At 43.4% G+C, this 25,278-nt stretch overlaps 1 long non-coding RNA gene across 1 annotated transcript; it reads right to left on the bottom strand.

Annotated features, from left to right (window-relative positions):
• Positions 1–11,549: 11,549 nt before the first annotated feature.
• LOC134336902 (uncharacterized) lies at positions 11,550–19,105 on the bottom strand. The gene is made up of 3 exons (XR_010015906.1): positions 18,991–19,105; positions 15,843–15,900; positions 11,550–11,643 (listed from the first exon to the last, which is right to left on the bottom strand). It is a non-coding gene; the product is annotated as an uncharacterized LOC134336902 (long non-coding RNA).
• Positions 19,106–25,278: the final 6,173 nt, after the last annotated feature.

Below are 25,278 nucleotides of genomic sequence, written 5' to 3'. Positions count from 1 at the left end.
GAGTTCTCGATCTACCCGATGAATTGACCTGCAGAATATTCTTGGAAGACAAGAGGTGGGGGTTTGTGCTTCACGATAAACTCTCCATGGTAGTCGTACCTAGCAGTCTTGTCACACTCCTGTTCTCCTGACCTGGAACATCTAATGATTAAGTGCCACGTGTTCTACTTACTGACAGAGTTCTCTATGATCCTGACTGCAGTTTACACACTGCCAAAGGCCAATGTTAAGCAAGCATTCAATGCATTGAGTGCCGCAATTCGCAAAAAAGAAATGGCCTACCCAGCGCCTTTCAAATCATTGCCTGGACTTCAGTCAGGCTTGTTTGAAGAAACCTCTGCTCAATTATCATCAACATATCACCTGCGGCACCAGGGGTCTCAACACTATCAGGCACTGTTCTTCTATGATTAGGAATGCCTTCTGTCGAATCCCCAGACCGCATTTTGGGAAATCTGATCATCTGACTGGCCTCCTTCTACCTGCATACAGACAGAGGCTGAAGAACAAGGCTCTAGAGGTAAGGCCGACAAAGAGGTGGTCATGGGAGTCAGAGGAGCAGCTACAGGATGGCTTTGAGTTAGTCGAGTGGGCCATGTTGAAGGACTCATCAGGGGATCAGAACAAATTCTCCATGGTTGTCATGGACTTTATAAAAATGGTTGTTGATGAGGGTGCCTCCAGAAAATCTTTCAGAGTCTTCACCAACCAGAAGCCCTGGATAAACCAAGAGATCTACAGACTAACAACAGGAATTCTGCAGATGCTGGAAATTCAAGCAACACACATCAACATTGCTGGTGAACGCAGCAGGGCTGGAAATTCAAGTCCTGACGAAGGGTCTCGGCCTGAAATGTCGACTGCACCTCTTCCTAGAGATCTACAGACTGCTGAGGGCCAGATCACTGGCATTCAGGTTTGGTGACAAAGTAAGATAGAAGAAGTCCAGCTATGACCTCCTGAAAGTCGTCTCACATGTGAAGTGGTAACTCTGGATCAATTGTGAATCACTAAAGGATGCTCGACAGCTGTGACAGGACTTGAATGCTATCACCTTCTACAAAGTTAAATCAAACACATATGTGACAACACGGTTTCTCTCCCACATGAGCTGAATGCCTCTTATGCTCACTTCGAGCACCTAAGTATAGAGACACCTTCACAAACTCCCAAAGCTCTGATGTCCCTGTGATTTCAGTGTCTGAGTCGGACGTGAGTGCATCCTTCAGGAGGGTGAACCCACAAAAATTATCCAGCCCGGACAGGATCGTCGTCGTGACTATCCCTCGAGGTCGAGGATGATGATCTTCCTTCTGAAGAAGTGGCCCACAGAGTGAAGACGCCTGTGCGTGTATTTGTTTAACGTGTAGTTGATGTTGCACTCCAAGAAGCACACGATACTTCACAAATCAACCAATTGATTCCAATGGCACGGAAACCACGACGATTGGAGCTGATGGATTTGTTGCAGCCTTCATCCGCCTTCACAACCATTGATTCCAAAGTAACTTTGTCTGCCTGTTCCACCATTGAGGTCTTGGTTGGATTGTTCTTTGTCAGGGACCTCACCCTCAACCTCACCGCCATGGGAGACCCTACCAGGAGCATAGCTCCAGACGGCATCGCTCTCGGGATCACAGGACCACACAAGCTTCTCCACCGCGACAAGGTGACAATCCACGGAGAAGCCGGACAGGGTACCTGGCTGAGTACTGAAGACTTGTTCTATTCAACTGGCTGGTGTGTCCACTGACATCTTTACCCTCCTGCTTCAGCTGTCGGAGGTGGTCACTTGCTCCAAGCAGGCTGTAGTTATACCGGTGCCCAAGAAAATCGCGGTATCTTCCTCAGTGACTATTGCCCAACAGCACTTACATCTACTGTGATGAAGAGCTTTGAGAGGTTGGTGATGAGGCACATAAATTCCAGCCTAAGGATCCACTCCATTTTCCCCACCGTCACAACAGGCCAACATCAGATACCATTTCATTGGCTCTTCACTCAATCCTGGAACATCAGGACAGTGAAGATGCATACGTCAGGATGCTTTTCATTGATTACAGCTCTCCACTCAATACCATTATTCTCTCAAAACTAATCAATAAGCTGCAAGACTTGAATACCCCCTTCTGCAACTGGATCCTTGATTTCCTCACACGCAGAGGCTGGTTATTTCAGATTGGCACTAATATCTCCTCCCCATCCACCATCAGCACAGGTACACAACAAGGCTGTGTGCATAGGCATCTGCTCTCCTTGCTTTATTCTTATGATGGTGAGGCTAAGTGCAGCTCCAATGCCACCTTTAACTTTGCTAACGACATCACTGTCGTGGGCCAAATCAAATGTGGTGATGAAACAGCAGATACAGTAAGAAGGATATGGAAAATCTGATTGAGTGGTGCCACAACAATAACCTCCCACTCAATGTCAGCAAAACCAAAGAGCTGATTATTGACCACAGGAGGAGGAGATCAGAGGTCGATGAACCAGTCCTCACTAGGAGATCAGAGGTGGAGAGAGCCAACAACTTTAAATTCCTCGGTGTTATCATTTCAGAGGATCTGTCCTGGGCCCAGCAAGTAACTGCAGGTACGAAGAAGGCACAACAGTGCCTATACTTTCTTAGCTTGCACAGATTTGGCTTGTCATCTAAAACTTTGACAAACTTCTATAGATGTGTGGTGGAGAGTATACTGACTGTTTGCATCATGGCCTGGCATGGGAACACCAATGCCTTTGATCAGAAGAAACTGCAGAGGTAGTGGATACAGCTCAGTCCATCTTAGGCAAAGACCAGCCTGCCATGGAGCATACTTACAAAGAGCACTGCCACAGTAAAGCAGCATCCATCATCAAAGACCCCACCTTCCAGGCAATGTTCTCTTTTCACTGCTGCCATCAGTAGAGAGGTACGGGAGCCTCAAGTCCCACACTATTAGGTTCAGGAACAGTTATTAACCCTCAGCCTTCAGGCTCTTGAACCAAAAGGGATAACTTCACAACCTATTGTCTCACCTTTAAGCACTCAGCAACACATCTTCTTGATATTTATTAGCTATTTATTATATTATTATTAATATTTATTTTCTTTTTTTATTTCCACAGTTTGTTGTCTTTTGCACTTCACTTGTTTGTCCATCTCTGTTGTGTAAGGTTTTTCAATGATTCTGTTGGGTTTCTTTCAATAGACTGTGAATGGCAACAAGAAACTGAAGCTCAGTGTTGTATATGGTGATATATACTGGATGTACTTTGATAAGAAATTCTCTTTGAACTTTGAAATTAATGAAGTGATGCTGAGGGAAACATGATCCTATTAAATGTTTCGAGTGCTTGAAGTCCTTCAGCAACTTTCAGTTCCCTGTCCATGATCACCTCAGAGTCCTGATGAAGGGTCTTGTCCCGAAGCATCAAATGTTTACTCTTTTCCATTGATGCTGCCTGACCTGCTGTTCCTCCAGCATTTATGTGTGTACCTATTGATTACTAATATATATATTTTTAAACTCCCTCCACCTTATTCTCCTTGCTCCACTCTAACTTGTTTATTTTTCTGTTTATTCATCCAGCTCTTTGAGAGAGCATTAGCTTTTTTCACGGGAATCTGTTCCGCATGAAAAGTAAAGCCAGAGGCTTTTTCCCAGGGCTGAAATGGCTAACACGAGGGGGCATAGTTTTAAGTTGCTCGGAAGTAGGTACATAGGGGATGTCAGGGGTACGTTTTTCACACAGAAAGTGGTGAGTGTGTGGAATGCACTGCCGTTGGCGGTGGTGGAGGCGGATACAATAGGGTCTTTTAAGAGACTCATGGAGCTTAGAAAAATAGAGGGCTATGCGGTAGGGTAGTTCTAGGCAATCTCTAGAGTAGGTTACATGGTCGGCACAATGTGTGGGCTGCAGGGCCCGTAATGTGCTGTAGGCTTCTATGTTTTATGCATACTTATGATTTCAAATTAGAAAATACTGCAGGAGTTTAACAATTCCAAACAGAAATATATTTCTCTTTTTAATTTCATTCTGTCAGAACCTGGATAAAATTTCTATATAGTGTGAGACATTTATTGTTAAAGTCTATAGTGGCTATTGTTTTTATTTTTTAGAGATACAGCAAGGTAACAGGCCCTTGCGGCTCAGCAGATCCAAGTGGTCTACCGAGACCCATGTGAACAATTAACCTGATAACTTGTACGTTTTGGAATGTGAGTGGACTACACCTCAAGCCGTACAGTCGGCAGTTTACAGAAGTCTGGAAGCCAGGTTTCATAGCTGCCCTCGGTGCTCACTTGACGGAGGACAAGTTGTGTTGCGTTCGGCTGCAGACTGTTGCAGTGTTCGTGGACCCGGGAACTTGGACTGGGCTCTTTTTTTGTGCGACTGGGTTTTACTGCTGTCTTGTACGTGCTCTGTTTGCCTCGTGCTGTGCGGACAGCGGGGGAGTTGTGTGGCCTTGGTGGTAGTGAGGACGAGGTTTTGGGCCAGTGTGTCTCTGGTTTGCAGCTGTCCAGGTGAGAGGTGTTGGAGTCGATGCTGCCTGCCAGCGTTCGTTTGGCAGAAGACAAGCCATATTGTGTTTGACTGCAGGCTGCTGCAACCTTCATGGACTCAGGGACTGGCATTTTTTTTTAGTGTGTGACTGTATTTTACTCCTATCTTATATGTGCTGTATATAACTCTTAGTGACCATGTTTTGCATCATGGCCCCGGAGTAACACTGTTTCATTTGGCTGTATTCATGTGTGTTCAGGGTGGCAGTGTGAAATGTGAGGAGGATGTTATGAGAATGCAGGGTGACTTGGACAGGTTGGGTGAGTGGGCGGATGCATGGCAGATGCAGTTTAATGTGGATAAATGTGAGGTTATCCACTTTGGTGGTAAGAACGGGAAGGCAGATTATTATCTAAATGGAGTCAAGTTAGGAAAAGGGGAAGCACAAGGAGATCTAGGTGTTCTTGTACATCAGTCACTGAAAGCAAGCATGCAAGTACAGCAGGCAGTGAAGAAAGCTAATGGCATGCTGGCCTTCATAACAAGGGGAATTGAGTATAAGAGCAAAGAGTTCCTTCTGCAGCTGTACAGGGTCCTGGTGAGACCACACTTGGAGTATTGTGTGCAGTTTTCGTCTCCAAATTTGAGGAAGGACATTCTTGCTATTGAGGGAGTGCAGCGTAGGTTCACAAGGTTAATTCCCGGGATGGTGGGACTGTCATATGTCGAAAGATTGGAGCGACTGGGCTTGTATACTCTGAAATTTTGAAGGCTGAGAGGGGATCTTATTGAAACATATAAGATTATTAAGGGATTGGACACACTGCAGGCAGGAAGCATGTTCCCGCTGATGGGTGAGTCCAGAACCAGAGGCCACAGTTTAAGAATAAGGGGTGGGCCATTTAGAACAGAGTTGAGGAAAAACTTTTTCACCCAGAGAGTGGTGGATATATGGAATGCTCTGCCCCAGAAGGCTGTGGAGGCCAAGTCTCTGGATGCTTTCAAGAAAGAGATGGATAGAGCTCTTAAAGATAGCGGAATCAAAGGTTATGGGGATAAAGCAGGAACCGGATACTGATTGTGGATGATCAGCCATGATCACAGTGAATGGCGGTGCTGGCTCGAAGGGCTGAATGGCCTACTCCTGCACCTATTGTCTATTGTTCATATATGGTTGAATGATGATTAAACTTGAACTTTGACTTGAAACTAGACCACCTGGAAAAAAACAAACTCCTTGCAGACTGCGGTGGAATTGATCACGTGTTGCTGGCATTGCAATAACGCTATGCGAACCTTGCTACCCCTTTCTGTTGTATTTCTGAGGGTGACTCATTAACACACCCAAACACCCCCAGTCACCACTACTTTATCATTTCCTGTCAGACTGTTTACGTACAGACACTTCTGTCACTTTATGGACATACAATCAGACTATGTGTATAAGCTAATTTTATGTACTTACATTTAATGTGCTTTTTACTGTATTCTTTACGCTCAGTGTGTTTTTTTTATGATGCATTGGATCTGGAGTAACAATCATTTTGTTCTCCTTTAACTCCTGCACTGAAGAACGATGATAAATAATCTTCAATCTTGAATCGTGACTGAGGTAATAAGGCAGTGTATGCTAATATATCTGTTCTTATTTTGCTTTCTTTTTGTCTAGTTGCAACCACGAAAAAAAGCACAAACTTCTTAAAGAGTTCAAACTAAAGTTGCTAAAATGATTGGAGCTCCCAGCAATTCTGTTTAACTCTTTCTTGTGCCATGAACTGAGGGGTCCGTGGACACCTGGTTGAACGGATCAGCTGTACACATAATCACACTTGTCTTTTCAGAAGAAGGGTCTCGGCCCGAAACTTCGACTGATTGCTCATTTTCATAGATGCTGCATGGCCTTCTGAGTTCCTCCAGCACTTTGTGAGCGTTGCTTAGATTTCCAGCATCTGCTGATTTCCTCTTGTTTGTGTAAGGAGAATATTTTGGCTGATTTGCGCCTGTACTGGTTCCCTGTACTCTACGCTGTCCCGCGCACAAACCAGTTGACTCTCACACTTGCACTGGCAGTAATTTACAAATGATATGCATGTCTTGGGATATGAGAGGAAACCAGAGTACCCGAGGGACCTCCGCACGAACTTGGGAAGAACGTGAAAATGACAGGCAGACAGCAGCAGCGGTGCTGCCTAGACTACCTGTTCAGTGAAGGTGCAACTCCCAAAAATACTGAGAAGGTACCAGAAGCAGTTATGGACCATTTCCTAGATTGGAAACGGCTAACATAAGGGGGCATAATATAACTATTCCAATGCATATTGAACTATCCTAGTGCCCACAGAAATATTCTAATGCCCATGGAACCATGCCAGTGCCCACAGGACTATGCCAGTGTGCATAGCACTACAGTATATGTAATTCAATAATAAGCTTTGAACTAATAGTTGAGTATAATAAGTCTATGAGAGAAAACTAACACTACTCACATAGAGAAATGCTGAATGTGTTGGGTGATATATTGTCTCGAGTGCATTTTCCTAGCTGAATCACTGCAGTTGATGAGAGGCTCAATGACTACCTTGTAGCCGAGACAGTTGTTACCGGGCTCTGACTGAACCTTGTAGGCAAAAAGCAAATACCCTGGGATTCCCTACCAAACAGAAGGCCCATCCCAACCTAGCCAGCACTGCTAAGACAGACAATAAAGTACCTCTTCCCAGAGATGCTACCTTGCTGTGTTCACCAGCAACTTTTATGTGTGTTGCAATAAAGTCTTTAATTGGGCCACCAGTGAAATGATCAAAAATAGCCTCCTGTTCATTCAGTCAAGAAGCAAGCTAAAACACTGAGTGAAGAGAATGTCATGATGCATTTAATAAAGTTATATGTATTTTAAATAAAAACGGTGATTTATGGCATTTGCTAAGAAATATAATATTTATAAATAAATTTTAAATAAAAGCAGTGACTTATGTAATTCCCTAAGAAGTATAATATTTAAGGGCACACACACACACACACACACACACACACACACACACACACGCACAAATTTAGGATTAACAGAACAGTCAGTGAGAAGAATGATTTTAATGGCACTATTTCGGCAAAATTATGTTCCTCTTTAATCACTGTGTTATCATTAACACAACATTGAGGTTTGGCATTTGGGATTAAATCTGCTCCAAGATCAAAAAGCAAATTAAAACTCAGTTGGAGAAGTTCCATTGTTTGTGCAAGCACCCATTACACAAAATAACAACCGACTCATAATAAAAGAGTACAAGTACTATGTTTAATGCATGTTCCTGGGTGACATTCACTTTAGACTGGTAGTTCCATATGTAGCTTTGAGCATATCATTCATTGACTATCACGAATTAAAATTGCTGCTCATAACTCAAACATTGGTTATGATAAAATCACTAACATTCTGGAGAAGTTTTGATGTGTTCTTCCCTTTGACAAGTTATTGGCAATTTGTTAACTGGTTTAAACAATAAAAAAGGAATACTCTGAAGTAACCGATAGGAGGAATGCTGAAAGACACCCTCCATTAAAAGGATAAATGTCAGTTTTTGCAGACAGTCATAAACTTTGTCCCTATTTCCACTGCTTCTTGCAACAAAGCTGACAGTGTCCGGAAGGAACACCCCTGGAGCCAAATGGGAAGAAACCAAAAAAAATAAAATCACATTCCAAGTGAAATAGCTGCAGGACATGTGGGTGCTTTGTATTTTGATGAATTAAGGCACACCCAAACCCTCAAACTAACAGAACTTCCAAATTTTAATTAGTGGTTACAATTTCCCTTTTGTCTTCATACAATGTACTTATAATTTGCTCATTTGGCTATTACTGCTGTGAGCTGCAGTAAAACAGCAAATATCAGGAGGTGATCTCTGGGTTCTTACAGAGATGAACACAAGGTTACCTCCAGAAGACACGATGCATGTCATTAATAATGAACTAGTTTGTTCAGACATAGAACAATAAAAAAAAATCATTGACAGCATTTAAAAATGACATGATGTTGCACTGTAACATCATAGGAAGATGTTTATAGAGATAATTTGATTAAGTCCATTTCCATTTTATTTATTTTTATTTATTGAGATACAGTGTAGAATACTTTATACCCTATTGTCGCCAAACAATTGATACTAGAACGTACAATCATCATAGCGATATTTGATTCTGCACTTCCCGCTCCCTGGATTACAAATCGATAGTAAATATTAAAAATTTAAAAATTTAAATTATAAATCATAAATAGAAAATATAAAAATGGAAAGTAAGGTAGTGCAAAAAAAACTGAGATGCAGGTCCGGATATTTGGAGGGTACGGCCCAGATCCGGGTCAGGATCCGTTCAGCAGTCTTATCACAGTTGGAAAGAAGCTGTTCCCAAATCTGCGTACGAGTCTTCAAGCTCCTGAGCCTTCTCCCGGAGGGAAGAGGGACGAAAAGTGTGTTGGCTGGGTGGGTCGTGTCCTTGATTATCCTGGCAGCATTGCTCCGACAGTGTGCGGTGTAAAGTGAGTCCAAGGACGGAAGACTGGTTTGTGTGATGTGCTGCGCCGTGTTCACAAATAGGCCTTTCCACACCTTCAAACCATGCCACTCGGCAACCTCCAATTTAATCGTACCCTAATCACGGGACAACTTACAATGACCAATTAAACTACCACCGACACGTCTTTGGACTGTGGGAGGAAACCCAAGCTGTCGTGGGAGGACGCACAAACTCCATACAGACAATGGCAGGAATTGAACCGGGGTCGCTGGTGCTGTAAAGGGTTGTACTAACTATTATGCTACCAGGCCACTCTATTTTTGTTGTACGCAAGCATTAAAGATAAGAAGCAGCATTTAACAGAATATTTGGCTGATTTCCTTCTATTTTTGTCACATTTTAATGAACACAATATGAAGAAGCTCCTGAAATTAGTTTCAAATACTATCTGATAACAGGGAAGACGGCGGTGGAATTCAAAGTAATTGTGCTGTGATGAGAAAGATGGTCTTCGACTTCAAGGTTCAAAAGCCCAAAGTAAATTTGTTATCAAAGTGCATATTTGTCACTATAAACAACATTGAGATTCTTCTTCTTGCGGGCATACTCAGTAAATCCAAGAACCATGACAGAGTCAATGAAAGACCAAATCCAAGGGGGTAGACAAACAACCAAAGTGCAAAAGACAACAAACTGGCAAGTACAATGGGGTGGGGAGGTAGAATAACAGTCAATGTTTCAGGCTGAGACCCTCCATCACTTAACCTTTTGGTTTGATTTGGTAATTTCACAACTCAGAATAGGATGAAGCGCCTTGGCGTGAAATGTCAACTATTATTTCTCCCCCTAGATGCTGCTTGACCTGCTGAGGTCCTCCATCTGTAAAATCTCTTGTGTTTACATTTTGAAAGAGTTGATTTGCCCTTCAGACCCTTCTCTATTTTGGACACTATTAAAGCCTGCATTTATTGGCCATCCCTGAACGCCTTTGAACATGATGACTTGCTAGATCATTTTAGAGGATATCAGACCCATTAGTGGTCCTTCAGTTGCATGGGACAGGTAGGTAAGAATGGAAATAGGAGAGGAAGATGGGTATTTATATCAACCAGAAGTTGTTTGGTTACCACTACTAATGACTCATTTTCTCATATCAGGCTAAATAAAAAAATGCTAAGCCCTTGATACATCATTGGCTGCTTCAATGATCTAGATAACTTATTTCACTTACTGAGTCAATTGGTTCAATGCTCATACATTCTGCAACAGTGATTGATATTATTTTAGGCATCCGTTAGTCTCGTGAGACCATGGATTTGCGCCTTGGAAGGTTTCCAGAGCGCAGGCCTGGGCAAGGTTGTATGGAAGACCAGCCGGCAGTTGTCCATGCTGCAAGTCTCCCCTGTCCACGCCACCAATGTTGTCCAAGGGAAGGGCACTAGGGCCGATACAGCTTGGCACCGGTGTCGTCGCAGAGCAATGTGTGGTTAAGTGCCTTGCTCAAGGAAACAACACGCTGCCTCAGCTGAGGCTCGAACTAGCAACCTTCAGATCACTAGACCAATGCCTTAACCACTTGGCCGACACACCATTAGTGACCCCAGAAAGGGATTTGATTTGGCCGATTCAGAACTGGAATATAATAAATTTACAACGGCATTTGTCAATTTTAAAAAGAATGTCACTTTCCAATATTTATTTTTCAGTACATACTGGTATGTGCTTAGAGATCGACAGATTCACACTCCGAGCCTTCACTGGATCAAATTATTTCCATTGTTATAAACACAAGAGATTCTGCAGGTGCTGGAGATACAGAGAAGCATGCACAGAATGCTGGAGGAACTCAGCAGGTCAGGCAGCACTTATGGAAAGGAATAAAAGGTCGATGTTTCAGGCTAGGACTCGTCGTCAAGGCAGTTAACATTGCAGTTGTCCTGATGAAGGGACTCGGCTGGAAACACCGACTCTTTATTCCTTCCCTACTTGCTGAGCTCCTCCAGTGGTGTGTTGTCTCCATTGTTACGTAGCTCCTCATTCTTCGTTACAATTACAGAAATATAGGCCTACAGACAACCATTTATTTGGAGAAGAACAGACTTTGGATTTAATTGAGCCCTTCTCTTGCCTCATTCAGACGGTTTTACAAGATTCACTTTATTGGCCTAATTAATAGAAAAGCAGTTCCTCAGGAATAATAACAAAATTGTGCAAATTTAAATCAATTTTATTAGAAGAGAGAGAAGAAAACCAGAACTGTGGGGGAGAAAGTGTTCCGAACTAACAAAACAATTACTGGAAATGGTTTAAAACTTTCGCCAAGTACTGTGTAATGATTACAACACATTAACTGCGAGATATTTCCAGTCAGGCTAAGATTTTCAGGAAGAATATGTATTTAATCTGGAGTGCATTTATTATATTCATTAACTCAATTATATTGAACAGTTTGGCTGTAGGTGGCAGGTACTAAAAGCTGAGTCCCAACCTTGGATAATACCATGAGGAGCTCTCCACTTTTAAGGCTCATGTTGTAACTAGATGTCAATCACTGCATTTTTCATCTCTTGTCAGAAAAAAACATGGTGTAGATGGCTCCTATTAGTTTGTATTTCTTGTTTCTGCCATTGTAGAATTTTACTATGAATGTAATAGAAAATACAAATCAGTATGCTATACATCTTCAATTTTTCATGATCAAAATAACCAATATGTACACTTGACAGGCCCTTTATTAGATATACCAGCTTGTTAATGCAAATATCCAATTATTTGGTAGCAACTTCATGCATGAAAGCATGCAGACATGGTCAAAAGGTCCAGTTGTTGTTCAGATCAGACCTCAGAATGGGGTAGAAATGTGAACTCAGTGACTTTGACCATGATTGTTGGTGCCATTTGGGGTGGATTGAGTATCATAGAGACTGTTGATCTCATGGTGTTTTCACGCAGAACAGTTTCTAAAGTTTACAGAGAATGGATCAAAAAGCAAAAAAAAATCCAGTGAGTGGCAGACCCATGACCAAAAATGCCTTGTTAATGAGAGAGGTCGGAGGAGAATGGCCAGATTGGTTCAAGCTGACAGAATCAGAATCAGAATCAGGTTTATTATCAGTGGCATGTGTCATGACATTTGTTAACTTGGCAGCAGCAGTTCAATGCGATACATGATAATACCGAAAGAAAAAAATAAGCAAATCAATTACAGTAAGTATATATAGGTATATTGAATACATTTAAACAGTGCAACAACAGAACTAATATAAAAAGAAGGCAGTGTTCAATGTCCATTTAGAAATTGGATGGCAGAGGGGAAGAAGTTGTTCCTGAAACATTGAGTGTGTGCCTTTAAGCTTCTGTACCTCCTTCCTGATGGTAACAATGAGAAGAGGGTAAGCCCCAGGTGATGAGGGTCCTTAATAATGGACGTTGCCTGTCTGAGGCACTGCTCCTTGAAGGTGTCTTGGATACTATAGAGGCTAGTACTCAAGATGGAGCTGACTAACTTGACACCTTTCTGTAGCTTCTTTTGGTCCTGTGCAGTTGCCCCACCCTTCCCCGCATACCAGAGAGTGATGCAGCCTGTCAGAATGTTCTCCACAGTACAACTATAGAAGTTTACAAGTGTTTTTGTTGACAAACCAAATCTCTTCAAACTTCTAATGAAACATAGCCACCCTCTTGCCCTCTTTATAGCTTCATCGATATGTTGGGACCAGGTTAGATCCTCAGAGATGTTGACACCCAGAAGCCTGAAACGGCTCACTCTCTCCACTTCTGATCCTTCTACGAGAATTGGTTCATGTTCTTTTGTCATGTCCCTCATGAAGTCCACAATCAGCTCTTTGATCTTACTGATGTTGAGTGCAAGGTTTTTGCTGAGACACCACTCAACTAGCTGGTATATCTCGCTCCTGTACGGCCTCTCATCTCCAACTGAGATTCTACCAACAATGGTTGTATCGTCAGCAAACCTATGGATGGTATTTGAGCTGTACCTAGACAGGAAGGTGACAGTAACTCAAATAATCACATGTTGCAACAGTGGTGTGCAGAAGGGCATCTCTGAATGTACAACATATTGAACCTTGAAGTGGATGGGCTACAGCAGAAGACCATGAACGTATATTGGAGGGTAGAATGTGTTTGAAAGACCAGCCTGTGGTGAACCATGAAATACAGTCACGTATCTTGTTAGTCCAGAGCAGAATGATTATTAATAACAGGTTCCTTGCTCTGACTTAAAATTTTATAGGTTGAATGACAGGTTGAAAAATTTCCCTGGTAATGGTGGTCTGGATTAATTTCACAAACTGGACATTTTTTTTAGTGACAATCGCTCTCCAGTTTCTCTGCTGCTACCACCATTCTTCTGAACCTGTGCAGCACTTGCCTGCACTAGATATTAATAACTTGGCAGTGGCACAGATACGATGGACAATAACGGAAAGAATAAGGTTAATTAGGGCATTCGTTTTATAGAAAGTGTAGTTAAAACATGGAATTTCCCACTTTAAACAGTGCTGGAGGCATGCTTCAACCTTTATAGGGAAAATGGACAAAGCTGTTCAAAACAGAATTCCAGGGAAACAGGACTGTATCTTGTATTTATTCAGTAACAGTGTTCTGGGCTAGAAAGCCTCCTGTGCACAATCATTTCAGGATCAGGAACTACAATCAGGTTTATTATCACTCACTTACAGTGCATGTGTTGAATTCTTTTGTTCTGTGACATAAAAATGACTATAAATTGCAAAATAAATTAATAGTTCAGAGAAAAGGAACAAGTAATGTTCGGTTCATCGACTGTTTAGAGATATCACATATGAATTGTTACATGGGCTATTTCTGAACGTTAATTGTCTTGAATGATACATGTATGGTGTGTTCTTTTCTAGAATTAATCATAGAGCACTACAACACAGCAGCAGGCCATTCGGCCCGTCTAGTATTTGCCCTGTTGCGAGGAGCACAGGGAAGAAAGACTCAATAATTACACTGGTTTCAAGTCAACAATGAAACCAGACTGTGTATCCTGCTTCCTTTTTTTTGGTTTTTCTGCCTGACCATCACCAAAGCCAGTCCGAATTACTGGGAGAATGGTTATATTTAAACTACTCATCAGCCAACCAGGCATCATGCAGAGAAGAAAACGACTGCATTTTGAGTACAAGCTCAAAACGTCAGCCCCGTCCCTTGACTTGTGTAATGTCTCCTCACTAATTCTAAAGTCAAAGGAACTCTGGAAAATGCAGCTAATTAAAAGAAAATATATTGGAAGGCAAAGAGAGAACATAGAACAGTGCGACCACAGAAAAGACAATATTTAAAACTATTTTCCATGCCTAGCTCAGCAGAAGGCCAATTATTCAATTCCCCTTGATGAATATTGGGTTTTTGACTTGATTGCAAGAGCACAGAAGGTGATCTGAGCTGGAATGAATGAACCTGGATCATGGATATCCTAAAGCTACGGTCACAGTGGCATACAGCATACAATCAGGCCCTTTGGCCCACTGATTCCATGCTGACCATCAAGCTCAAACTAAATTTATGTACAGTATATGACACTCTATTCTACCCTGAGCTTCATTTTTTAACAGCTATCCACAGTAGAACAAAAAAATACGACAGAATCAATGGAAAACTACACAACAAAAACCGACAGACAACTAAAATGCAAAAGAAGGCAATATGTGCAAACAAAAACAGTATTCCAAAACTAATTCCTTTAAAAAAAAATTTGTCCCCACATTGCTAAAAGATTCCACCACTCGTCTGCGTTCCAGGGAGAACTTACAGTGGAACATTAACCGACCAACCACACACTTGTGGGATGTGGGAGAAAACTAAAGCAATGGGAGAATGTACACGTGGTTACAGAGAGAAGTGTACACTCCTTACTGACAGCACTGGAGATCAGAATTGAGCAGTGAACCGTGAAAATGCAACCCCACTAAATGCACCACTCTGCTGCTGGGAATATCGCTGGTCATCTGCCACCTAGGCCTGTACGTTAACTCAGGAGCAGCAGATATAACATTACGACACGCACTAAATGCTGGAGGAACTCAACAGGTCAAGCGGCATCTATGGAAATGATGTTTCAGGCCAAGTCCCTTCTTCAGGAATGAAAAAAAAGGGGGAATGGTGGGAGTAGGGGAAGAAGGCTAGCTGGAGGTTAAAAGGGGAAACCAGGTGGGTAGGAAAGGTAAAGGGCTGGAGAAGAAGGAACCTGATAGGAGAGGGGAGTGGACCATGGGAGAAAGGGAAGGAGGAGGGGACCCAGGGAGAAGTGATAGGCAGGTGAGAAGAGGTAAAAGACCAGAGTGGGGAAAAGAGGAGGAGGAGAGGGGGAGGGAAAGAAAATTATTGGAAGGAGAAATTGATATCCACGCCATCAGGTTGGAGGATACCCAGATGGAATATAAGTGTTGCTCCTGCACCCAGAGGGTGGCCTCAGGTAAAACATTCCTCCCGGAAGGAGATAATTAGAGGTGGTAATGCTAAGGTCAACATTCACATTAATACCCTCCTTCTCTACCTCGCTAAAGGAAATTCACTGCTATTCAATAGCCAAATAATTGGTATCAATTCTTAAATTATCAGAGAATTCTCCTCTTTTTGTTGGTAAATCCAGGAAAATGTCACAAGAACAGATTCTATTCTGTTAACCCTTTATAATAGTAAGTCTGGGAGCTTCAGTGCTAAGTAGGAACTGACTTTAAGCTTTAAGTAGATATAATGCTGGTTCAGTTTTAATATGCAATTTAATATTATACAACAAATATTTCTAAAAATATGCATTAAAACTACAACAGTTTTCAATATATGCTCACCATTTTATTTGCGACCTGTAAACCGCTGAACATCTCTTACTGGTACATCTACTTCCACCTACAGATTTTTGTTAAAAATAATGATAAAGTCACATAACAATATCTGTCATCAAAGACCCCACCACCCAAACCATAACCCCTTCTTGCTACCACCGTTAGGAAGGAGGTGCGGAAGTGTTAGGTCCCGCACAATCACGTTCAGGATCAGTTATTACCCCACAACCATCAGACTCCTGAAATGACATGGATAACTTCATTCACCACTCCTCTGAACTGAATCCACAACCTACAGGCCCACTTGCAAGGACTCTGAAAACTCATGTTCTCAGTATAATTTTTATTTGTACAGTCAGTCTTCTTTTGTAACACTCACAACACGCCGGAGGAACTCAGCAGGTCGGGCAGCATCCGTGGAAACGATCAGTCGACGTTTCGGGCTGGGACCCTTCGTCAGGACTGTAGAGGGAAGGGGCAGAGTCCCTATAAAGAAGGTGGGGGGGGTGGGAAGGAGAAGGCTGGTAGGTGCCAGGTGAAAAACCAGTAAGGGGAAAGATAAAGGGGTGGGGGAGGGAAGCAGGGAGGAGATAGGCAGGAAAGCGGAAGAAGGAATAGGGGAAAACACATTGGGTAGTACAGACATCCCACCCTGCAAAAACTCATTTCAGGGAGGTAGCACCACCATTTCAGGGAGGAAGCAGCCCCGCCCCCCGCAACCCCATATCCCCCCCCACCCCCGGTAGACCTCCAAGGGTGTATGTAATACTTTGTTTAGTGATTTTGTCTAATTTGTAAACCAAGTTGGGTATATGCAGAAAATGTGGCATTAAAATATGTACATATATTATGTTATATTATCATGTTTATTCTATTACAACTTTCAGCAAGTCTACAGGGAGTTTGACCTCATCACGTAGAACATCAGCAGAGTAGCTTCTTAGCAGCTAGCCAGCTAGTTTAAATAACGTTAGCTATGCTAATGAACAAATGACACCTGTTAAACTCACCTCAACATGTCTTTTACATTTTACCCCACCATGGGCAATAGAAAAGTCACTTTTGCGAACAGTGCAGTGAGCAACACTGTCATTATTTTTGAGGTCGACTGTAAAGCCCGCCCACAGAGAAAACTGATAGGTCTATTTAGCACGAAGAGAGACCAATCAGGATGCTCGTTCTCGCCCTCCCTCTCCCTCTCAAAAAAAATCGATTTTTGGGATATTGTATATAATCTCCGGGCATCAGGGAGCCACTATCAATATGCGGGAGACTCCCAGAACTTCCGGGAGAGGTGGGATGTCTGGTAGTGGAAGGAGGCGGAACCATCTTCTTTTGAACATTGGTTGTTAGTCAGTCTTTGTCTGTTCATGTGTACGTACAATCAGTGGCCACAGGAGGTACCACATAAACTGGCCACTGAGTTCCGGCCTATTTGAATGGGTTTTTCTTCGCTCTTCTTGAAGTCACAGTGGAACATAAGTCAGCAGAAAGTCACACAGCCAATAATTCAGGGGCATCAGACCACATACTGCGCAGGAATTGTTGCCACCATCTGTACAAGTGGCCCATTGTCTAAGGCAGGTAATTTGTTGTGGCATTCAAAGTAAATATGTGCCTTGGCACATGGAGGAGGTGCTTGAGTGCCAATAAGAGGGGCAACTGTCTGAAGCACTGCCCTTAAATATGCAGCTTTGGCAAAACAAGCAGAATACTGTTGTTCCTAACTCATGCTGTGGCTGAGATCTACGCCAGCAAACTTAAGACTTGCAGCTTACTGCATATTTACTCTGCATAATAAATGGTTGATTTTAAAAATATATTCTACAATCATGACTAGAATTTGTACAACATGTCTCATTATTGAAATATTCGAATATAAGCTTAGCCAAACCGAATAAGACAGCTGGAGACCAAATGCTAAATATACAGATATTCCTCACTTAATAAATTTTCACAAACACAATATTATTAAAACAGTGATAATTCCACAATCTCACAGCTCATTTAATACAGATGGCAGGCAGCCCAATAGCATTTAGTTTAATAAAGAATGAACAATTCAGTTTTTAACTGATAAAAGGTTGTGATGCAACATCTAAAGCTGTGTGAATTTTAAAAAGTAAATCATGGAATTTTGGAAATCTGATACCAGTTACCACATGACGCGTGCATCACAGTAAAAATCAATGTCTTGTTAGCCCAGATCTTGTGATCAGCCTTGAAATGACATCCATTTCCGCTGAACCTAAAGAAAGATCCTCAGAAATGTTGAGAAGCCCAGTGGGCTCCAGTGACAAAGATGCTGATATATTTCCCCATACAACCAACCACAAAGTGAAAAGCGTTCTGCTTCATTAACACTTTAGAGTGAGAAATAAACACTTACACATAATATGAGTTTAATGTAAAACCTGAAAATTAAAAAATTACAATGAAAACTTTTTAACTTACTTTAATTTTTTCTGTTTACACAAATAAAGCAAGACTTTTCAGGCACAATGCGCATTTAGCACTTTTGATCACTGTTATGTTTGTTCTTTGTAAAGACAAACAGCGTGGGTAAAGACGCTGGAACAATTTTATTTACAGATTTACAGCAATGGCTTTTGCTCCAGCCCGAGCACGTGCGACAAGCTCAACCACGTCATTTCCATTTCTGGGCGAACCACCCGCATTGCCCGCTGGGAACTGAAGTTCTTAATTACATAACAACACAATCTCCATTTTTGAAATAGACATGTGCATCTTATGCAACAAAATGCAAACCTTTTATGGCTACATTAACACGGACGGGAGTCCCACTGATCAGAATGGATGTGATGGGCTGAATGGCCTGCTTCCACACAGTACGACTCTATGAGTCTATGATTCTATTATGGTGAGACTAGTTGCTAAACATCTTACTCTTTGCTAAGAAAGAGCAGGAGGAACACAGCAGGTCAAGCAGTATCTACAGAGAGGAATAAACTGTCGATGTTTTGGGCTGAGATCCTTCATTGGGACTGTTACTGTGTTGCTCAAGATTTCCAGCATCTGCAGTATCTCTTGTGTTTAACTTACTAGTTAACTGATTTCCCCAGTTTACACTGAAAAATCCTTTCTAAGGAGCAATAAGGAATCAAGTAACAATAACAATTTCATTTAACTGTACCTGTGAGTAAATTAAAACATTCCTGTCAGTTTCATGGTGCAATGATATCTTCACTATCTCATTAAACGCTATATAGCGCTGCATTTTATTAGCACCCATCTTAACTTCTTTTTTCTGTAGCCAGCTGGACCATTGCAAGTGGAGACTCTATGTTCTGTGAGTTGATATGTACAAAGAGCAGTAATACTGGCATCGAAATTTGGCAGCATACTGTATGTTTCAGTCATCTCCGCTTCCTGCTGGAGGAACTACTGCAAAGCCGAGTGAAGGTCATAAAGGGGGATATGACAGTTGTAAATGATTCACCAGTACCTTGTGGCTAAAGAGTTTTTCCTTTGAAAAGTCTTGAATCCATTGCATGCAAGATGATAGAGTGTGTTCTCATTAGGTTTAGATAATGTTTGCATTTTAGTTACTTTGAGATGCAGCACAGATCAGGCCTTTCTGGTCCAAAGATCCGAACCGCCCAGCAACCCAGTTACTTAACCTAGCCTAATCACAGGAAATTTACAGTGACCGATTAACCTACTAACCGGTACACCTTTGGAATGTGGGAGGAAACTGAAACACCCAAATGAAACGCACACGCTTACAAGGAAGACGTCTCTTAACCAATGGCGTTGAAATTGAACTCTAAACTCGGAGACTTGAGCTGCAATAGTGCCACGCTCACCGCTGCGCAGCTGTGACACCCCACGGATATGTTGCTCATTCGATCCTTGTTAGAGCGAGGCCGGGTTGCTGGCAATGCTTGGCCTCAATTAAACTTGTTTGGTGGGCACCTGTCCAATCAAGTTAGAATGGGCAGTCTGCCCGCTTGCAAGGCGGGCGTACACAGACACGTTTTAAGCTTCAGTACAGCTGCTTTCACTATTCAGAAGTCCTCTGCTATCCTGCTCAAAAGCAACTCTAGTTAGACGTCTCTCCGGGGTAAGCCCACCGTCGCTTGGTCCTTGTGAAAGAGGCAAGGTATAGAGGGACATTCTCATTCCAGTGAATGTAAGATCCAAAGGCCAACATCCAACAAGACAAGCTGGGGGGTGTTGTGTTTCTCGACTCATGCAGAACTTCAGTGTGAAAATTTTCAATGACCAGAGTATCAAAAATGAGCATAGTTTGCCTTTCCCCTTCTGCAACACTCCTCCTCATAACCTTCCCTCATTCAATTTTCCAGAACTCCAAATACTACCCACATCTAACATCACATCTGCTGAACCTCTCATCACAGCGCTAAGCAGTATTGCATCCATATTGTTCTGTCTTGGTGCTTTTATATTTGTGTGCTGTAGCACTTTTTTTTATTCGCAGTTATTTTGTAAATAACACTATTCTTTGCATTTCTGGTCAGATGCTAAATGCATTTCATTGGCTTTGTATCTGTACTTGGCACAATGACGATAAAGTTGAATCTAATCTAATCTAATCATGTTCTTTTTCTGTCAGCGTTCATGGGTCACTATAGTCTCTCTCTGGCTTTTCTCTTTCTCTCTTCTTGATGTAAAACTCAAATTGAAAATTTGCATGAGCAATGCATGAAGCAAGCTCACGTTTACCTAACTTTCTGTAGGCACTGTCAGGTTTCGCCGATGGTCCTTAAAGAGGCAAGAGATAAGCTTGTTTATTTCAAAGAAAATAATTTTACGTAGCAGAAGAATCCTGCAGCTTACTGTAGACTTGATCTCACAAGAACACACCAATGTTATAGGAAAAGATTGAAAAGGTTAGTACTTTAACAGAATCAGAATTGGAATCAGGTTTAATATCACTGGCGTATGTCATGAAATTTGTAGACTTACCAGCAGCAGTACAAATCAATACCTGATAATAAAAAAAATGAGTAGGTCAATCACAGAAAGTATATATATGTATATCAAATAGATTAAATTAAAACAGTGCAAAAACGAAAATAATATTTAAAACTGAGGTGGTGTTCATGGGTTCAATTTCCATTTAGGAATGGGATGGCAGAGGGGAAGAAACTGTTCTTGAATCACTGAGTGTGTGCCTTCAGGCTTCTGTACCTCCTTCCAGGTGGTAACAGTGAGAAAAGGGTATGTCCTGGGTGCTAGAGGTCCTTAATAATGGACGCTGCCTTTCCGAGACACCACTCCTTGATGTCTTGGATACTACGGAGGCTAGTACCCAAGATGGAGCTGACTAATTTTACAACTTTCTGTAGCTTCTTTCAGTCTTGTGCAGTAGTTTCCCCACCCCCCACCCCGACCATACCAGACAGTGAAGCAGCCTGTCAGAATGCTCTCAACGGTACATCTGTAGAAGCTTTCAAGTGTTTTAGGTGACAAACCAAATTTCTTCAAACTCCTAATGAAATATAGCTGCAAGCACGAGGAAATCTGCAGATGCTGGAATTTCAAGCAACACACATAAAAGTTGCTGGTGAACGCAGCAGGCCAGGCAGCATCTCTAGGAAGAGGTACAGTCGACGTTTTGGGCCGAGACCCTTCGTCAGGACTAACTGAAAAAAGAGTTAGTAAGAGATTTGAAAGTGGGAGGGGGAGGGGGAGATCCAAAATGATAGGAGAAGACAGGAGGGGGAGGGATGAAGCCAAGAGCTGGACAGTTGATTGGCAAAAGGGGTATGAGAGGATCATGAGACAGGAGGCCAAGGGAGAAAGAAAGGGGGAGGGGGAAACCCAGAGGATGGGCAATAACGGAGGAGTATGAGGAGGAGGTGGGGCATTAACGGAAGTTAGAGAAGTCAATGTTCATGCCATCAGGTTGGAGGCTACCCAGACGGAATATAAGGTGTTGTTCCTCCAACCTGAGTGTGGCCTCATCTTGACAGTAGAGGAGGCCATGGATAGACAATCAGAGTGGGAATGGGACGTGGAATTAAAATGTGTGGCCACTGGGAGATCCTGCTTTCTCTGGTGGACAGGGCGTAGGTGTTCAGCGAAATTGTCTCCCAGTCGGCGTCAGGTCTCGCCAATATATATAGAAGGCCACATCGGGAGCACCAGATGCAGTATATCACCCCAGCCGACTCACAGGTGAAGTGTCGCCTCACCTGGAAGGACTGTCTGGGGCCCTGAATGGTAGTGAGGGAGGAAGTGTAAGGGTATGTGTAGCACTTGTTCCACTTACAAGGATAAGTGCCGAGAGGGAGATCGGTGGGGAGGGATCGGGGGGACGAATGGACAAGGGAGTCGCTTAGGGAGTGATCCCTGCGGAAAGCAGAGGGGGGGAGGGAAAGATGTGCTTAGTGGTGGGATCCCGTTGGAGGTGGCAGAAGTTACGGAGAATAATATGTTGGACCCAGAGGCTGGTGGGGTGGTAGGTGAGGACAAGGGGAACCCTATTCCGAAAGGGGTGGTGGGAGGATGGGGTGAGAGCAGACGTGCGTGAAATGGGGGAGATGCGTTTGAGAGCAGAGTTGATGGTGGAGGAAGGGAAGCCCCTTTCTTTAAAAAAGGAGGACATCTCCTTCGTCCTGGAATGAAAAGCCTCATCCTGAGAGCAGATACGGCGGAGACGGAGGAATTGCGAGAAGGGGATGGCATTTTTCAAGAGACAGGGTGAGAAGAGGAACAGTCCAGATAGCTGTGAGAGTCCGTAGGCTTATAGAGACAGAAAGATCTAGAAAGGGGAGGGAAGTGTCGGAAATGGACCAGGTAAACTTGAGGGCAGGGTGAAAGTTGGAGGCAAAGTTAATGAAGTCAACAAGCTCAGCATGCGTTTAGGAAGCAGCGCCAATGCAGTCGTCGATGCAGCAAAGGAAAAGTGGGGGACAGATACCAGTATAGGTTTGGAACATGGATTGTTCCACAAAACCAACAAAAAGGCAGGCGTAGCTGGGACCCATACGGGTGCCCATAGCTACACCTTTAGTTCGGAGGAAGTGGGAGGAGCTAAAGGAGAAATTATTAAGAGTAAGGACTAATTCCGCTAGATGGAGCAGAGTGGTGGTAGAGGGGAACTGGTTACGTCTAGAATCCAAAAAGAAGTAGAGAGCTTTGAGACCTTCCTGGTAGGGGATGGAAGTATATAGGGACTGGACATCCATGGTGAAAATAAAGCGGTGGAGGCTAGGGAACTTAAAATCATCAAAAAATTTCAAAGCGTGAGAAGTGTCACGAACATAGGTAGGAAGGGATTGAACAAGGGGGGATAAAACCTTGTCGAGGTATGTAGAAATGAGTTTGGTGGGGCAGGAGCAAGCTGAGACAATGGGTCTACCTGGACAGGCAGGTTTGTGGATCTTGGGTAGGAGGTAGAAACGGGAAGTGTGGGGTGTGGGAACTGTAAGATTGGTAGCAGTGGATGGGAGATCCCCTGGGCGGATAAAGTTGGTGATGGTGTGGGAGACAATGGCCTGCTGCTCCTTAGTGGGTTCATGATCGAGGGGTAAATAAGAGGAGGTATCCGCGAGTTGTCACTGTGCCTCGGCAAGGTAGAGGTCAGTACGCCAGATGACAACAGCACCGCCCTTATCGGCGGGTTTTATAGTAAGGTTAGGATTAATGCGGAGGGAGTGGAGAGCAGAGCGTTTGCAAGGAGTGAGGCTGGAATGGGAACAAGGCGTGGTGAAGCCGAGATGGTTGATGTCCTTTCGGCAGTTAGCAATAAAGAGATCCAGAGCAGGCAGAAGACTAGAGCGGGGTGTCCATGAAGAGGAGGAGGGTTGAAGAAGGGAGAAGAGGTCATCGGTGGGGGTGGGAGAGTTCTTGCCGAAGAAGTAGTCTTGAAGACGGAACCGGCGGAAGAAGAGTTCAGCGTCATGGCAAACACGGAACTCGCTGAGGTGTGGGCGAAGGGGGACAAACGTGAGGCCCTTACTGAGAACAGAGCGCTCTGCCTCAGACAGTTGAAGGTCGGAGGGGATGGTAAAGACCCGGCACAGATGAGAGCTGGGATCAGATGGGGGCGGGGGAGAGAGGCTGGTGGTGTCAGTGGAGAGGGGAGGGTCGGTGTGAGAGGAAGATGGAGCCTCTCAGGGCCCAGCAGCTGACGGTGGGATCTGAGGAAGACGGGGCTGCGGAATGGTGGTGGGTGAAGGGGAGACGGGAGTCACAATAGCAGCACATGAAGACCCGGCCTGGAGTTCAAGGCTGGAGTCGCAGTTGGTGGTTGCGCAATCGCTTTGAAGGTGTCCATGGTTGTTGCTGGAGTCCGGGTTTTGAATATGCCCTGGGGTGCTGGAGCTGGCAAGATCAATGGCAAGGGCCGCAATCTGAAGTTCATGCCTGCTCGTGTCAGGGCCAGCAGGCTCTGGAGTCTGTAGATGTAAGATCTTGCGATCTTTGCCTAACATGACAAAGTCAAAAAAATGGCGATTGCAGGCATGGATCCGACGGAGGATGAAATAACGGGCAGGTCCATTACAGACGGCGAAGAAAGTGTCCCGAAGGTGTGGAAGGGTCTGGGATAGGGACACCAAGTACCTCCTCATGGCAGAGAGGGTACCTTCAGAGCTTGACAGGAGAAGTAACGGGAGGCAGAATCAATAAAATGTGAGTACCTGGGATCCTCAGAAGGTTCAAATTGAGAGGCTCGGAAACGAATCCTGAAGCCAACTGGAGTAAGTTGGTGGCGGAGACAGGTAGCCGATAAAATAGCCGCTGTTTTGCCTTCTTTAGAGCTGCATCAATATGTTGGGACCAAGTTAGATTCTCAGAGATCTTGACACCCAGGAACTTGAAATTGCTCACTCTCTCCACTTCTGATCCTCTGTGAGGATTGGTTCATGTTCCCTCGCCTTACCCTTCCTGAAGTGCACAATCAGCCCTTTCGCCTAACTGACGTTGAGTGCCAGGTTGTTGCTGCGACACTCCACTTGTTGGTATTTCTCGCTCCTGTACGCCCTCTCATCTTCATCTGAGATTCTACCAATAATGGTTGTATCATAAGCAAATTTATAGATTGCATTTCTGCTGTACCTAGCCCACAGTCATAGATATAGAGAGAGTAGAGCAGTGGGCTAAGCACACACCCCTGAGGTGCTGCTGTGTTAATTGTTAGTGAGGAGGATATGTTATCACCAATCTGCACAAACTGTGGTCTTCCAGTTACGAAGTCGAGGTTCCAATTGCAGAGGGAGGAAAAGAGGCCCAGGTTCTGTAACTTCTCAGGATTGTCGGAACCAATGAGTAACTTCTGCAGTGTTTCTGTGACATATCTACAGCAGAGTGTCTGGTCGTCATTACAACGGAACTGTATAAAAAAAGACATGCTTTATTTCATTGTCAGTGAGGTATGAATGTGTGCATAACATTGCATTCAGCTATAGTTTTTATAAAAAATCTTTTTTATCTTTGCAGTCAGTGGAAG

The sequence above is a fragment of the Mobula hypostoma genome, chromosome 23 (genome assembly GCF_963921235.1).
Source record: "Mobula hypostoma chromosome 23, sMobHyp1.1, whole genome shotgun sequence".
Lineage (NCBI taxonomy): Eukaryota > Metazoa > Chordata > Chondrichthyes > Myliobatiformes > Myliobatidae > Mobula > Mobula hypostoma.
Note: the sequence above shows the minus strand (reverse complement) of the source record. Positions and strands in the feature narration are given on the sequence as shown.